The 18,848-nt window shown below is 34.1% G+C and overlaps 1 non-coding gene across 1 annotated transcript; it reads left to right on the top strand.

The window, feature by feature from the left end:
* The first annotated feature begins 432 nt into the window (after positions 1 to 432).
* LOC127746853 (small nucleolar RNA R71) lies at positions 433 to 534 on the top strand. The gene has a single exon (XR_008008665.1). It is a non-coding gene; the product is annotated as a small nucleolar RNA R71 (small nucleolar RNA).
* Positions 535 to 18,848: the final 18,314 nt, after the last annotated feature.

Genomic DNA, 18,848 nt, shown 5'->3' on the forward strand with positions numbered 1-18,848 from the left:
ATTTCTCCATCCAGAGTTGTAAGTTTTGGAGTACGGATCATGGATTTGTCTAGGTGAGTTTCCAACATAATTGGCTTGTTCCCAGTCACCTTCTTCTCCTATATTCACTCCTTCTTGAGCTGGTGATGAAGTGATGACTGCTGCAACTTGGTTTTCCTCCACCTTCTTGGTAAGATCTGCTAGCTGTTTGGTGATCATCTTATTTTGAGCTAGCAATGCATCCATGTGGTTCAGCTCAATTACTCCTCGAATGTTGCTTCTTTCAGAAGCATAGAAGTAGTCATTCTCAGCTACCGTCTCAATGACATCTATGGCTTCTTCAATGGTTTTCTTCTTGTTTAGAGAGCCCCCTAAAGAATGGTCTACAGCCTTCTTTGACTCATAAGAGAGACCTTCGTAGAAAATGTGAAGTTGAACCCATTCATTGAACATGTCCGGTTGGCATCTTCTTGTTAAGTCCTTGAACCTCTCCCATGCCTCATAGAGAGTTTCACCATCTTGTTGCCTAAAAGTCTGCACCTCAGCTCTCAGCCTGTTAATTCTTTGAGGGGGATAGAATCTTGCCAAAAATTTGTTCACCACTTCTTCCTAATTCGTTAAGCTCTCCTTCAGAAAGGACTCCAGCCACTTGGATGCTTTGTCTCTTAGTAAAAAAGGGAACAAAAGCAGCCTATAGACATCCGGGTGGACCCCATTAGACTTCACAGTATCACATATTCTTGGGAAGGTGGTTAGATGTTGATTGGGGTCTTCTGGGGCACTTCCTCCAAATGAGCAGTTGTTCTGAACAAGGGTGATGAGCTGGGGTTTTAATTCAAAGTTGTTGGCATGTATGGTGGGCTTTTGGATGCTACTTCCATAGTTTCCTGGATTTTGATTGATGTAAGAGTCTAGAACTCTCCTCTCTTGCCCAACATGATTTGCAGGGCCTTCTCTGGCATGGTTGTGAGCTTCTCATTCATGATTGTTTTCCAAATTCTCCTCCATGCTTGTTTCAAAATACTCTTCCTCTTCCTCAGCACCAACAACTCCTTTTTCCTCTTGCTTCCCTCCTTAGTCTCTGGAGGGTCCTTTCAGGTTCTGAATCGAATGAAGTTGAAGCTCCGCCTCTTCTCCCTGTCATACAAATAACAAAGCACACAGCAAGAGATAAAATGAAGAGATTATTCTTGTTAGAGTGATTGTTAGTGTGAGTAGTGCCAATTATCAAACATTTAGTGGGTTAGTGAGCAGAATTGCAAATAATAACTAAGAAAGAAAGAAAACAGAGAGGGTATAGGATATGAGGAAGAAACTACATAAACTGAAGGTAAATGACTGAATAAAATAAACAAACAAAAGAAAAATGCTCAATCTAGTGAACTTCCAACTTAATCAATGTTGATACAAAATCAATCCCCGGCAACGGCGCCATAAACTTAATGCATGAAAACTTGTCTCTCAACAAATTTTCCTTCGGCAAGTATACCGAATTGTTGTCAAGTAAAAACTCACAATAGAGTGAGGTCGAATCCCACAGGGATTGATTGGTCAAGCAACTTTAGTTGGAAGAGTATGCTAGTTGAGCTAAACAGAGTATAGTTTGAGAGTTGCAGAAAATTAAATAGCGGAAAAGTAAATAGCAAAAAATAAAGTGTAGAATCTTAAATGGGAATTTGGGGAAATGAACATGGAAATAAATGGCAGAAAGTAAAGAGAATGGGTAAGATCAGAAATGGGGAATTTTTTGGGCTCAGGAGATGTTGTATTCGCCGGATCAAATTCATTTTCATCTCTTCCTCAATCAAAGCATATCTTGATCTCCTTAGCAATCTTAAGTGATTGGGTTCCAATTCCTTAGCAACCCAATCTCACTAAGCTTGAACAATTGCCCAATTCCTTGATTTAATTACTCATGGGAAGAGATGAAGTGTGGTCACTGATTATACCACATGTATTACCAAATCAAAGTGTTGGGAGGATAACATGTCACTATATCCGCCTAGACCCCAATTTGGTCCAACATGAGAAAACATTTCTAGCATGATCTCCTCATCCCTTTTCCAAGGCTCAGAGGAGATCCAATTATGGAGAGTTTCTTTTCCAAGACAACTAACCAATTGAATTAAGATTGAAAGCTTTCTAGTAAATCAAAAGATAAGAAAGAAGAAGAAGAATGAAAACTATAACTGATCCATCAAATTACAACAGAGCTCCCTAACCCAATGAAAGGGGTTTAGTTGTTCATAGCCCTAGAAATGAAAAAATGGCAGAAAAGAATACATGCTTCAAATTGCAGAAGAGTAAATATACAGAGGGTAGTGCTCCAAAGTACCAAAAGCTCCTCTATAGTTCAAAACTACTCCTATATATATTACTCCTCTTGATCTTCTAGTGAGTTCTTCAAGTCTTGGATGTGGGCCTTAGATCTTGAGTTGAAGCAGTTACAATCTTCAGTGGGCTCAGCTTGTAGAAAAGTGTGAGTTAGGCATGGGCGTTAGTGATGTTAACGTTAAGTGAAATTGTGGGTTCGAGAATGTTAGTGGCAATCACCTTTTTCACTAACGTTCCAACCCCATATAGTCCACGTTAACTTCAACGTTAGTGGCACTAACGTGAGCACTAACATTGCCTTATGAACCTTTGCAAGCGTTATTGGGACTCACCTTTCCCAATAACGTTGCCTTGTCCCCCTTGTTCCTACGTTAGAGTTCACATTAGTATAACTAACGTGGCTCTTAATGTGGGCATGCTTCATCTTCGAGAGCGTTAGTGACACTTACCTTTGTCACTAACGCTCCAAACGCCCCTACTCTCCACGTAAGAGCTCACATTAACTAAGTTAACGTGGTAGTGAATGCCATCTCCAACGTTAGTGACAAAGGTGAGTGTCACTAACATTGGTATTGTTCCTCCCTTCCACGTTAGAGTTCACGTTAACTAAGTTAACGTGACTCTTAACATGGCTCATTGCCAATTTTTGGAGCGTTAGTGGTGTTCACGTTTACCACTAACGCTGGAGCTCTCTTTATCTCCATGTTAACTACCACGTTAACCTAGTTATCGTGGCAATTAACGTGGGCTTATGATGGCTTCGCAGGCGTTATTGGTGATCACTTTTCTCATTAACGTTGCAAGCTCATTCCCATTCCACGTTAGTGGTCACGTTAACTAGATTAACGGGACTACTAACGTGGTTCTTCCTTGCTTCCTTTGTCCTGAAATCAAGCAAATAAAGTGCATCAAAGCTCTAGCCAAAGTCATGAGATTATGCATCATCAATTTGTCATTCAATTCTTGCAAAATCCTTTGAAATCATGTAAAATTCACAATAGTTGCTTGAATCAAGGTGTAAGTGTATTTTCATTCAAAACTTGCCTTATTCAGTAAGAAAATGCATGAAACTATCCTAAAACAGTAAAGTAAAGGTCAGTGAAACTGGCCTAGATGCCCTGGCATCAACACTCTTTTACTTTCGATCACGACTTTAACTACTCAGTCTCAAGCTCTTCACCTGGACCTTCATGACACAAGCACATGGTTAGGAACAGCTTGATTTAGCCGCTTAGGCCAGGATTTTATTCCTTTAGGCCCTCCTTTCCATTGATGCTCAAAGCCTTGGATCCTTTTTGCCCTTGCCTTTTGGTTTAAAGGGCTATTGGCTTTTTCTGCTGCTCCTTCTTTTTTTTTCACTGCTTTTTCTTACTTTAAGAATCAATTTCATGATTTTTTAGATCATCAATAACATTTTTCTTGTTCATCATTCTTTCAAGATCCAATAATTTTAACATTCATAAAATTCAATATAAAAAATATGCACTGTTCAGGCATTCATTCAGAAGACAAAAAGTATTGCGCTTAATTGGAGATAAAATCAAAATAAAAATACTAATTACTACTACTCATATATAACTTCTAAGGTAAATTCATAATAAGAACAATTATCACAGAGTTAAGGCTAAGATTAGGACTCAACAACCTTTATTTTGGGAGGTGGATGCTCCTTTAATCTGTGGGGTGCTTGGCCCTTCAAGAGATAGCTTCTGATGCTTCAGTTCCTTCAGTTCATGCCCTTGCTCTTCTTGTTCCCCAAGCAGTTTGCAAAGCATGCTATTTTGATTTTTATGTTCTTCCTTTAGTTGGTCTATAGCTTCTTGCAACTTGGTAACAGATGCTTCAAGACGCTCCCAGTATTCAATTTGAGGGATTTTGGGGAGGAACTCCTGTGCTTTCCTCTTGATGGGGTCGTCCTGCACTTGTTGTCCTTCCATTAACTTTTTGGTAATTGGTTGCTCAACTGAGATATACTCATTTACTCCCATCTTTACCCCAGCATCTTTACATAGCATGGAGATTAAGCTTGGATAAGCCAATTTGGCATCTTTGGAGTTCTTGTTTGCAATTGTGTAAAGTTCGCAAGAGATCATCTGATGAACTTCCACTTCTTTTTCCAACATGATGCAATGGATCATTACTTCTCTTTTGATGGTAACCTTAGAGCGGTTGCTAGTGGGTAGTATAGAACGCCCAATAAAGTCTAGCCAGCCTCTGGCAACTGGTTTGAGATCTCTTCTCTTGAGTTGGTTTGGGACACCCTTTGTGTTGGTTGTCCACTTGGTTCCAGGGAGGCATATGTCCTCTAGAATTTCATCCAAGCCCTTATTTGTTCTCATCATTCTCCTATTAAAGGAGTCTGGGTCATCTTGCAGTTGAGGCAGCTTGAAGATCTCTCTTATTTTGTCAAGGTGGAGGTGAATAATCTTCCCTCTGACCAGAGTTTGATAGTCATAGAAGGCGGTTTCAGCTATTCTCTGCCTGTCTATTTGCCACAGATTAGAATAGAATTCCTGAACCATGTTTCTTCCCACCTTTTTTTAGGATTAGCTAGGATTTCCCAGCTCCTGTTTCAAATTTGCACTTGGATCTCCGGATATTTGTCTTCTTTTAGATCGAATTTAACTTCCGGGATCACTGACCTTAGACCCATTATTTGTAGTAATGGTCTGAATGTTTTTTGGTTAAGAACTTCCCTTGATTCCAAAGTGGTTTTGGAATATTCTCTTTCTTGCCTCTTGGAGTGGTTTGTTTTCCCTTAGGAGCTATGATCTTAGTGGGTATTGGTTTAGTGATCACAGATAAACACACCAAACTTAGAGGTTTGCTTGTCCTCAAGCAAAAGAAAGGAAAGGAGATGGATAGAGGGAGAGCCAAGTTCGAATGGTGGAGGAGAGAAGGGAGCCAAACATGGATTTAAAGGGAAGGGGGTGGGTTTTCGAAAAAATTTTTTTGAAAAAGGTAGGATAAAAGATATGATTTGTAAAAGATAAGTATGATAGGAAAAAGATGTAATTTAAAATTGAAAAGATATGAAAGATATTTGAAAAGATAAATCTAAATTTTGAAAAGAAGATATGATGAGTTTAAAAAAAGATTTGAGAAGAATTTAAAAAGATTTGAAAAGAATTCAAAAAGATAATTTAGTTTTAAAAAAGATTTGAAAAGAAGTTGAGGAGGAATTGAAAAAGATTTATGTTTAGAATTAAGATACATTTGATATCTTTAAAAAAGGATTTGAAAAATTAGGATTTGTAATGTGTTTATGCAAGAAATTATGGATGGAAACATGAAAATTTGAAAAAAAAATCAAGTTGGGAACAAAAATTTCCTCCCCTGCACAATCCTAGCGTTAAACGCCCAACTGCTGCATGTTTGGGGCGTTTAACGCCCAGTTGGTGCTTGGTCTGGGCGTTTAACGCTTAGCTGTTGCTTCTAGCTAGCGTTAAACACCAGAAACTCCTTTATCACTGGGTGTTTTTCTGAACGCCCAAGACGCTGTATATCTGGCGTTAAACGCCCAGAAGCTGTTTCTTTTTGGCATTTAATGCCCATATGGTTATCTCTACTGGCGTTAAACACCCAGTAGATGCTTCTTTTGGGTGTTAAACGCCCAAAATAGCTCTTACTGGCTTTTTCGCACCAGTGAGCTTCTTTTTGCTGTTTCATCCTCTGAATCCTTCTATAACTCTGTGAACTCATGCAATTGTTATTTTACCTTGAAGATAATTAATCTGAACCTGTAAAATTATCATGTAATTAACAAATAAGCTTTATTAATGGCTTGGTTGCCTCCCAGCAAGTGCTTCTTTATTGTCTTTAGCTGGACTATTACTGAGCTTTAATCAAGTTTCAGTTTTGAGCATTCTTGCTCAAAATTGCTTTCAAGATAATGTTTGACTCTCTGTCTATTAACAATGAACTTTTTGTCAGAATCATTATCCTGAAGCTCTACGTATCCATATGGTGACACACCTGTAATCACATATGGTCCTCTCTACTGGGATTTCAATTTCCCGGGAAATAGTCTTAGCCTAAAATTAAACAGCAGAACTTTCTGCCCTGGTTCAAGTGAGAATATTAGTCTTATTTCTTTTAGGAACTTAAGGAAATGTACATAATATTTTATTCTTACTAGCAAATAATATTTGTGTTTAATAGGCTAAATTCATTATTCCAATTCAAGGAAAAAAGATGGTACTTGGTCGTATCAATGACAATTGGAGACGGTATAATACCACGATCAAGCAAAGTCATTTTTTCCCCATACAAATGTGTTAATGAGATGCTGAAAAATCATCCTAAAAGCATACCTGATAGTCATTTTCGAAAGTTAATTGCTTATTGGAGAACTGAGAAAGCTAAGGTAAGCTATGTGAAACCTAGTGTAATTGTTTATGCAATTATATTTTATACATTTATAAGTGAAATATGATGACTTTTTGATAATACTTGTCTCTTGCTATGTAGAAAATGTTTGTGCAGAATAAGAAAAATAGAGCACAACAGAAATTTAGGCATCGAAAGAGACCAATAAATTTTGCAAGAATACGTGCAAGATTGATACAATTTTTTAAACCTTGTTGTGCATTTGTATGTGTATGTGTTGCGTGTGTCTTTGAGTATCAAGTATGTGTTGATTTTAAAAAATAAACTTATTTTAACTCTATATAAATGTTATTTGAACTGGACTTACAGGCTGCTTCTAAGAAAAATACTGAATCACCTACTCAAGTATAAATGTTTGTTGAGACTCGCCAAAGCATAAAGCGAAAATCATTGGATGAAGATACTTTGGATGTTAATGTAAGTATTGAGAGTTAATTTGATTAAAATAGGTTATGGATTTCTTGTATTTTGGCGAATTGTCCATCAGTTGTTGTTATTTTTACGCTTGTAGTTGAGTTAAAGAATCTTGATATTATTCTTAATTTTTATTATTTTCTTTGATGTTGTCAAATGATATATGGTTTTAGTCTAATTGTGTAGTTACTCTTTTTTTTTAATTATTGTTATTTTTCTTCAAATTAGGCACATTTTCAAGCTGAGAATAAAAAGTCTAAAGAATCAGCAATTAGAGCTCTTCAATCCATATTTGGGAAAGAGAAAGCAGGGCGAGTGCGATGTCATAGAAGAGTTACCACACTAACTTTGTTAAAGAAAAATGAAGAAATTGTCACTCTTAAGCAGCAACATGCAGCTGAGAAAACAACATTAGAAGGTAAGATTGATGTGATGTAAAAAGAAGTAAATGAACTAAAATCTCTTGTTAAGATGATGTTGAAACAAAAAAGCTCAGGAGTGGACCTTAAGATGTTAGCTGCTCAACTAGGAAGCACTTTAAGCAATCCGAACAATGATGCGAATGTGGAGGTATTATTTGTTGTTAAAGTTTCTATAAGTTATCATATCTTAAACAATGGTTGATTATGTTGATGTTGATTCAATTGTTTTGTGTATCCAAATAGAAGAATGTTATTATATATATGTTTGTCCTCTCTCTCTCAAACATTTTTAGTAAATATTATTAGTATTAAAGATGTCTAGTTTTATATTTGATTTATTATTTTTTATTTTGTTTACAGAAAAACCATGTTAAAAGAGAAATTGAACTTAATTAAGCTCAAATTTTTAAGAGTAAATGTTAGAGAGTAAAAGTCCTGAACTTGTGGACATGATGATAAATCTATTTGCTACTTATCTATTTCAACTCTTCTTTGTTATTATATTTTTTGCGAAATTAGATTATATAGTTCAAAATCGTCATGACTTAGGCTATAGTATTATGGTATTTTGGAAAATGATGATGATGTAAGTACAAATAGTTATGACCTAGACTAGTAATATGTTATTTTGTAATGATGATATAATGTGATTGTGGATCTTACAACAATTTTTATAAGTCAAATTTGATGGTAAATGTTCAATTAGTTTTCTTTAGTAATTTGATTCAAATAGTTTAGATTATTTATTGATACTACATTTAAAAAAAAGTTGGAACTAAACCGTTCTTTAAAAATTATTGTCAAAACTATTGTCTATGCTAGTAACTATGCTAACAGTTTTTTGTTGCCGTTTCCTTAGATAAAAAATCGTTGCATATGAGCATTGGTAACGGCCGCATATACCACAGATCAAAAACCGTTGCCAAAGCGTCGCCTAAAGTTTTTAGAATGGTTCTTCGATCTATGACAACAGTTTTCGACCGTTGCAAAAACCCTTATTTGTTGTAGTGTAAGCTAGTAATGAATGTACTTTTCTTGTCTACCTTATTGTCTAATTATAGCTTATATTTCTTTTCAATTAGGTTAACTTAAAATTCTATTATTCTAATTGGACTTAGGCACAATAAAGAAAATTTGTGGTAAGACCTTATGCAAAAACTTCATGCCACTAATTTTAAATATCGACGGGAGGTAAAGTTTTCACAAGGGAAGCCTATAGGTCCAACCAAAGAGGTCGTATCTATAGCAGTTAGAAATCCTCATTTTGTAACTTTGCTATATACTAGTTGGCATGGTGTGCCTAATAAACTTAAGGAAGACATGTGGGAGTACGCTAACGTATGTAAATATAGAATTATGGACAGTTTTTTATTTATCTATTTGTTATTTTATGCTAACCTTTGGCATTCTAATGTATTGTGTTGAATTGCAAAAGTTCATTTTTCCAATAAGTTCACAGTCGCGGATAATGTGGGGATGTTGTCGTGCATAGAAAAAATACAAGGGCGAAATCAAAAAGGAACATTTCTTGAAGTACAATACAAAGAAAGAAATGATACAGAACCGACCATTAGAGATCATTGAGGTTCAATTTCACAAAATAATTCGGTATTGGAGTCTTCCATCTATCAAGGTAATGCTATATGTCTTCTATTTCTTCCAACTATCCTTGATTCTTTATGTAATTAGACTTCGTGTTTCAAAAAAAGGTGATGTGATTTTCAAAGAGAAAGAAAATGTGTCTGCTAAGAATAATAATACCTCTTTTTCATGTTTATATTTAGGCCATGTCTGCTAAGAATACTGAAAATAGGTCAAAGTAAACATTTCCTCACTAAATGGATTCCACAAATTTTGGAATAGTACAAGCAGCTGGTAACATAACTTATTTGTTTGTGATTTCTCCTTTATATCCATGTTATATTGTCTAGTTAGTATGATTCATGTAAGTTTTTCTCTTCATACTCTAGCATGACTCTAAAGAAAACAATGAAGAACCATCAAAGGCTAAAGTTTTCACAGCAACTCGCACAAGTAAAAATAGAAAAGAAATTGATGCTAAAACATAAACAACAATTGTGAGTTGTTTGTATTTGTGTTTGGATTTGGACAATATAAATTCTAAATAGATTTATATTTATATTAAGTTAATATGACTTTGTATTTTTATGTTGTTACTTTTGATAAAATGAACTTCAAAACCGCATAAAGGTAAGGGAAAATCATGAGGATGCATTTGTAGCCATGCTAGGAAAGGACTAACCAGGTTGAGTTCGTTGTTATGGGGCTTTGATTACAATAAGCTCTCTTAAAAAGGATAAGGAGATTCACCAAGTCAAAGTTAAATACAATGACAAAGTCTTATCATTAGAGAAGAAGATGGACAATGTTTGTGGTCTATTAAAGGTGATGTTGCACCAAATCAACCTTAGAATGACTGACAAAGAGGTAGCAGCCTTAGTGCAAGCTACCCAAAATTCTATTTTGGATGCCTCAAATAGTAGACCAAGAAATTTTTTCCGTTCCTCCGAATCAACTTACATTCCACCAACCAATGATATAAGTAATTATCTTTATCGTATTATTGTCATACAAAGATGCTAATTAAAAAAAGAGAGAAAAATAAGTGGTCACTGCCTCGTTGTTTTGGATTATAGAATTTTAGTATTCATGTTAAATTTCTATTGTTGGCTAAATATACATTGTAGGTTGTTAAATTTTCTTGTAGTGTACTATTGATTGTTCTTTGTTACTTGATTTTGTTAGCAATCAGTTAGTTATTAGATAGTGATGTCTATGTATTGTGTGGTAGAATCTGTGTTTAAGCAAAATATGTTGCATTATTGTAATAAGGCTCCTTAGGATGGTAAGTAGCCCAATGGCCATAAAATATGTTACATTCTCTTGTTTTTTCTTATATACTCCCATATAAATGTGGTTTGTTTGTGATTCTTGTTAAAGGAAAGAGTACCACAGTTGCAACAAGCAGAGTGCTTGGTAATTCGAAAATATTTTTTGATAAGTACTTGGAACTAAATATCTCCTTTGAATCAAACTTCATTGCTTTAGTTTGGTGTGAATTTAGATCTATTCTGAATTTCAGCTTATGGTTGTTAACTATGTATAGCATTGAAAATTAGTGTCCTCCAATGTCTTAAACTTTGAATTATCATGCAACCAAATTTCAGAAAAAACAATACAAAATGCCTATATATTATATGCTAGTAGAAAAAACTTTGAATATTATGAATCATGTGCTTGGATTAATGAAGTTGGTGAATAAAAAAAGATGTGAGAACAAGGTGCATCACATTTTTCATATGGCAGTTGAAGGGCCTAAATATATATTTATATATATATATATTAGAATTAGATTTGTATTATTAATTAGCCTTTATAACATGCACTAACACAACAATATTTAAAATTGTGCAGGACAGTGGTAAAATCAATGGAATTCATGGTGGAAGATCACACTAATCATGGAGTTTGATATTTTGTAATTAAGTATATAAAGAAAGTAGATATGTGATACTTGTTGGAATTGTAATTTCTGTATTAGGAATTCATGGGTAGTTGTTATGACTTTGATTTTTAGTATTTTGTGATCAAAGTCTATTTTTTTGAGACAAGTTTATATATAAGTTAGATTGGCTGATATATACATAATTATTTTGATCTATGATTTTAAAATTATATATGAATTTTGCAAGGTTTTTATTGGAAAGATTAATGAAAAAAGAGTTTTTCTGAGCTAACTTATGACCACGCTTAAAAGCGTGGCTATATCGTACAGTTGTGCTCAACAGCCACGCTTAATAAACGTGGCCATAACCTGGAAACTAGCACGCTTTAAAAGCATAGCCATCTCCTTAGCTATTGGTACACTTTTTAAGCGTAGGCGTTTTTTCTTGTAGTCATCAAGGCACACTTACTAAGCATAGCCATTTATTACCCTATTGGCATGCTCAAAAAGTGTAGCCATATCGTTTTTTATCGGCACGCTTTGAAAGTATAGCCAAACCAAACCTTCTTAGCACGCTTCAAAAGTGTGGTTGTATGTATACTTTTTTGTACGATTTTAAAGCATAGCTATAGAGTTATACACACTGTCATGCTTTTACACTACAAGAAAAATCATTTTTAGCAGCCATTTATTTTACTTTTAGTGGCAATAAAAATAGTTGCTAATACATTTACCGGCAATTAGTCGTCTTATGCTTTGTCGCTAAAAGGTTTTATCGGTAATTATAGCATTTGCCGGTAAAAACTTTTTTAATGGCTGCAAAAAGTAAATAATTTTTAGCGACTATTTTTTTGGCAATTTATATGGCCACCAAAAGTAATTCTAAAATTGCAACGTGATTCATTTTTAGCGGCCATTACTATTGTCGCCAAAACCCATTTTACTGGCAATTTATATGGCCACTAAAAATAATTATAAAATTGTAATATTATTCACTTTTACCAGCCATTACTATTGTCACTAAAGTCTTAAGACTTTTTTAGTTATATTATACTCATTTTCTTAGAAACAACGAACTATCTTTTTTTAGAATCTCAATTTGCCAACAATTATTATTGTTATACATAATATAAATATACTGAAATTAATTACTTCAAAATGAGATATTTCATTAAACTCAAAATATTGATAAACAAATTTCTCTTGAAAAGTAGTAAATCATGTTACAAAACTAAACAACAAAAAATACTACAAGCCTATAACTATGTTACATCAATGTAGCAATACAAGTGTTAGCAATGATCTAAAGTTGTACCTTTAAAAGTAGCCTAGCTTTCGCTTTTAGTAATTGATCTAAGAATTTAAAAGTAAATGAAGAAGAAAAATCATGAATATACTAAAGAATCTAAAACTATAAACCTTTGGCTACTTTTCAAGGAATTGATAGCTTGGCAATGTTTTTCGCCTTGATACCAATGACACGGTTCTCTTAACTTTGAAGTTGGTCTTTGCTCTTGCTTTGAAAAAGTCAAAACCTATAGCCACGAGGGTCCCTTAATCTTTCTTTTAACCAGAATAAACTCCAGAGCACTGCACATAAAGATAAATCCTGCCAAACAAACTTGTGCGTGTGATTCCCCTCCAATTAGCTGCTTAGTTTACCAATAATACATGGTGGGCAACTCACTTTTACTTTATTTCTATTTTTACCATTCAATGAGAACACTGCCAATGCCAACGCAGTAATAAGAGAGTCATACACATGCATCTTCTGTTATGTGATAAAATTACCTACTACCAACTTTAATTAGTTGTAGTAGGAAAAGGATATATCCCAACTAATTTTAGTATTTTAAATCATAAATTATTTTCATCATATGAGATAAATGAGCTCATGAATGATTGCAACATATGATAAGCACCTAATTTTAAAAAACATAAACTTATAGTAAGCAAGAAAGCAAAAAGTTGAGTCATTTAACTGAAAAAACTTCACTTCCCTAATAATAAAAAGACAAATGGCTACATACACGCACAGAGAGAAGAGTAATAATTAGAGAATAAGAAAAAAAATTTATAAAAATTCTACTTGAGATAATTTACTGAAAAAAATATGTATTTAATGATGAATGATATATCTTTTAAAAAATCAAATTTAATATATGACTTGTGAAAAATAAAAATTTTACTAAACTAAATCATAATATACTACTTATGAATAATAGTTTTAAATTTAATTTTTTCACTACAATGAATGTGGACTGAGACAATCTTTTAAAAGTGTTGTCTAAACACATGAAAATGTTGCCTTTGATCCATTTGGTATGAAATGCCACATTAATCAGCTTCCACTACCATAAATTGCTAGCTATATACTCATTTAATTTGTTGATTGATCAGCCGTATCATGATTGTCATCGAATGAAAATTGCTACTAATTGTTGATAATCGAAAAACAAATGCAATTTGTATTTTTGTACAATAATCATCATTATTGTGAAAGGCATGACTAAGAAGATACCTTATCTTAATTTGGTGTGGGAATCTAGCAAGTACCTGTAAAAGAATAGAAAATAGACCAAATGATACAAAAAGTTCAGTTCCTACACCAAGCATTATTGTTTTACTTTATCCTTATACATGAGAAAATTATAATTAGATTCACTTGCTTTTTTTCAAGGATTATATAATAGATTTAATTCAATTTGTACACACACAAATTTATAAGGATGAACTTCTTGAAAAATGAAACTAACCACTTTTGTAGCATCTAATGATTCAGTAAGCAAAGGGCCAACTCCAGTACACTCAAATGAAAAATCCACACCAAGTCTATCACTCAATTCTTTAACCAATTTTGAAGGAGATTTATCAGAATTACTTGAATTTATAAAGTGACTCATTCCAAAAGCTTCACATTTTTCTCGCTTCATATCATTTATGTCAATCCCTATTATCTTAGTTGCCCCCAACATTTTTGCTACACTTATATCCTTCTTGCACAAAAGAAGATAAAACTAAAAATGATTCTTGTTTTCCATCCCTTTGGAATTTATGATTCTCTTTGATATTTGTGAATCGATTCGCAAAGCTAGTGAAGAATGAATCAATTAAACATGTTTAATGTTGTAAAATCTAGAATCTACATACACAATGAAATCATTAAAAGAAGTACTCACTTTGCACAATTATCAGCTTTCCATTCAATACCATTAGCATCCATACCAGTAGATTACCATCCATCATTAACAAACTTAGCAGGAATACTACCTTGAAGTTGCATTAAAGAACATATATTATACAAAAATCTAACTATTATTATAGCTTGACATTTTATCCATGGAAAAGGAATAATACCTCTCTAATCCTTGCTTTACACCATCTGAAGTGACATTGGTATAAAAAGTATCTCATGTACACCATCCAAACCAGTTCAATATATCTGACATCTGAATACACAAAGTTATGAAAATGTTATGATTAATCAACATTTAATAAACATTAGAATTAAGAAACACAATGAGATTTACCTTTTTTCTCTCTCTCTATGAGAAAATATTTGCATGTGTTTTTCAACAGTCCTGAACAAAATTCGAATCAATTATAAGAAACATTGCAATAAAAACTTGAATCATGTCATTAGAATTGAAATAAATCATTTGACAGCATTGGTTGTGACTTCATAAGGGTCTAATTCGGCACCAAGTTCCCATCTGCAACACTTATTCCTGCTCCCATTGTCATATTCCCTTTGAATTCAACAACAACAACATTATAAAGGATACAGAGTGTTGCTGTTTCAATTCCAAATTGTGAGATAGATAGATAGATAGATAGATAGAAAAGAGAAAAATATGTGAGATATAATACAATATAACAAAGCACAGATCAAAGGTGGGTATTTATAGCAATTGGAAAATCATAATCTACATATAACTGCACACCAAACATGAATTATTGGTTATATAGCAATTGGAAATTCATTTTTGCTGCACTTATAGCCTGCACAAAAGAAGATAAACTAAAAATAAAAACTCAAGCTTTTGAATATTCAAACCAAACAATTAATTGAGCAAAAGTAAAATTCAACAACTAAAAAATATGTCGATAGTGAGAAGTAGCAATTGTTACCAGAGAGAAACAGAAGAGCAGAGCAACAACGAACAACGAGCAACAAGTTTGGCTACCAAAGAGAAACAAAGGAGCACCAACAACCGTTGGTGATGGTGATGGCGACAACGGCAACAACAACAAAATCCTGTTGAATTTCAGAATTAGAAAAAATATAAAATGAAAAATAGAAAATCCAAAAAATGAAGGGAGAAGATCTACCAGCAGTGACGATTTTGTACGCCTACGCGGAAGACCAGCGGCGGTGCAAGCGGCGAAGGTGCGGTGTTGTAAAATGGAGGCAAGGGCAGAGCTGAATGTAGCGACAGCGTCGTTCACGAAGAGGCACTTTTTCTCGATCGATCTCAGAGATTTAATTTAGGTGTTGCTGCCAGATATGGAGATGCGTTGGTGGAGGAGGCGCCTTTGCTAGACAACGGTGGCGGTGGCGGTGGCGATGGCGGCAGCAATGGTTACGACAAGCTTAGGGTTTCGACATTGAGACCATCCTTTACCTTCAACATAAGCTAGGTTTTTTCCTCTGAATATCTAAATCAACACCTTTTACACCAAATTCCAAGAAAGGCAAGCAATAACTCATTCTATATGGAAATTGTTATAAAAAAATATTTTAATGATAACAATACTGGCTATAACTTTATGGTCACCAAAAATTTTTTACTAAAAAGAAATTTTTTTGTATTTATTAGTAGCAATAAAGATAATTATCATTATAATATATAGTAATAATGACAAATATATAATTGCCCTAAAAATATAACTTAAATTAAAGAATTAGTGGCAATTATGTTATTACCGCAAAAAATTTGTCACTAAAACATACTTTTTTAGTAGTGTTAAGCGTGACATTAGATGAAAACGTGGTGAAAAAGAAAGCGTGCCAATAGATCGATAGAGCAACCGACACACAAAATGTGCCGATAACAAAAAGTATGGCGAAAAGCTACTATCGGCACGCTTTTTTCACTTTTTGACACATTTTAAAAGCGTGACAAAAAATTCATTTTCTTTAGTGTCCATTTCACTTTTACTATTATACCTTATCATTGCATGTTTAGATCTGGTTATTCAACCTTAGAAGTTAGAATGCAGCTGTTCGAACTTAACATACGGCTTGATGACTAATAATCGAGTCTGATGATCATTGAAAATATAAATGAATTATTATAAAATAACTAAATAAATAAATAAGGAAGAGGTAACAAATATAAAATAAAGAAATATAAAGAGAGAGAGAGAGAGAAATTTTTATTACTGTATGGAATACCTCAGTTGCTTCTCTATTTATAGGCAAAGAAGTTTTACATTTTTCAACTTCATTAATTTGGTTTGCCTTGAGAAGTTAAACTATTCAGTATTGAAATCAAACGCCCATATTAATGATGGTTATCCACCTCATCTTTCATCCTTATCACAACACTCCCCCTTGGATGACCATTTAGGATTATTGCCTCGTTAAAACCTTACTAAAGAAAAATCCAGCAGAAAAAAACATTAGTGAAGGAAAAAGAGTACAATATCCTTTGTGATAGGGACTGCCTCATTAAAAACATTGTCAAGAAAAATCCAATGGGAAAAAACCTGACCAAGGAAAAAAGAGTACAGTCTCCCCCTCTTGTCGACATCATTTAATGTCTCGAAATCGGTGCATCCCAATCTCATGTACCAATCTTTCAAAGGAGGATTTTGGGAGTGACTTTGTAAATAAATCTGCCAGATTATCACTTGAGCGGATTTGTTGGATATCAATTGTCCCCTGATTTTGAAGATCATGAGTGAAGAAGAATTTGGGAGAAATATGCTTTGTTCTATCACCTTTGATATCTCCGCCTTTAAGTTGAGCAATACATGCTGTATTGTCTTAAAAAAGGACAGTTGGAGCTATCTTCTGATCAATCAGTCCACATGATGATAGAATATATTGGATTACACTCCTCAGCCAAAAACACTCACGACTAGCTTCATGTATCGCTAGTATTTCAGCATGATTAGAGGATGTTGCTGCAATTGTCTGTTTCGTGGACCTCCATGATATAGCAGTACCACTATATGTGAATGGGTATCCTATTTGAGATCTCCCTTTATGTGGATCAGACAAATATCCAACATCTGCATATCCAACTAATTGTGACTTGGATCCATAGGGATAAAACAATCCTATATCAGTCATTCCATGAAGATATCAAAAGATCTCTTTGATTCCACTCCAATGTTTTCTGGTTGGAGAGGAACTATATCTTGCTAGTAAATTCACAGCAAATGATATATCAGGTCGTTTATTATTAGAAAGATACATTAGTGCTCCAATGGCACTAAGATAGGGTACTTCAGGACCAAGGATATCTTCATTTTCTTCCTTAGGATGGAATTGATCCTTTTCCACATCCAAAGATTTTACGATCATTGGGGTACGCAAGGGATGTGACTTATCCACATAAAATCTTTTCAAGATCTTCTCTATGTATGTTGTTTGATGAATAAAGATCCCATTTTTTATATGCTCAATCTGCAGGCCGAGCCAAAATTTAGTTCTTCCAAAATCTTTCATCTCAAACTCTTCTTTTAGAGTTTTTATAATTGTTGGAATCTCTTCAGGAGTTCCAATGATATTTAAATCATCAACGTACACAGCAATTATAATGAACCCAGATGTAGATTTCTTTATGAAAACACACGGGCATATATCATCATTCTTGAATCCGTTTTTTGCCAGATACTCAGAAAGACGATTATACCACATTCGTCCAAATTACTTTAAACCTTATATATATCTTTGCAATTTGATTGAGTATAACCCTTGCGAATATTCATTAGATGGTTTAGATATCTTTAGTCCTTCAGGGACTTTCATATAGATATCTTGATCTAATGAGCCATATAAATAAGTTGTTACCACATCCATTAAATGCATATGTAGTTTATGATATGCAGATAAACTGAGCAAATAACGGAATGTTATCGCATCCACTACAGGGGAATACATTTCTTCATAATCTATACCGGGCCTTTGTGAAAAATCTTGTGCCACAAGACGGGCTTTGTAGCGCACAACTTTATTTTTCTCATTTCGTTTTCTCACAAATACCCATCGGTATCCAACAGGTTTTACATCTTTAGGTGTACGAACTACAGGTCCAAAGACTTCACGTTTTGCAAGTGAGTCTAATTCAGCCTTCATGGCTTCTTCCCATTTTGGCCAATCATTCCTTTGTCGACATTCTTCTACTGATCATGGCTCAAGATCCTTACTTTCATGCATGATATTTAATCCCACATTATATGCAAATATTTCATTGACAATTGTCTTATTGCGGTCCCATTTCTCTCCTGTAAAGACATAATTTATCGAGATCTCGTTATTTTCACAATTTTCAGGTACCTGAACGTCTTCTGGCGTTAACATTATATCAGACTTTTGGACAACTGCAGGTGTCTCTACTATGTATTTTTCAACAGGAATAGTATTTACCTCTTTTCGCTTTCGAGGATTTTTATCTTTGGAACCAACAAGCCTGCCACGCTTTTGGCATAAATTTGCTTCAGTGACTACTTGTCCTACTGGGACATCAATTCGAATTGGGGGCATTTTTCGCTTGTATATAAGATTTGTCTATCCTCTTTGTATCGGAAAATGCATCATGCAATTCATTTGCTATTCTTTTCAAATGTATAATCTTTTGAACATCTAGTTCATATTGCCCTGATCGAGGATC

This window comes from Arachis duranensis, chromosome 4 (genome assembly GCF_000817695.3).
Source record: "Arachis duranensis cultivar V14167 chromosome 4, aradu.V14167.gnm2.J7QH, whole genome shotgun sequence".
Lineage (NCBI taxonomy): Eukaryota > Viridiplantae > Streptophyta > Magnoliopsida > Fabales > Fabaceae > Arachis > Arachis duranensis.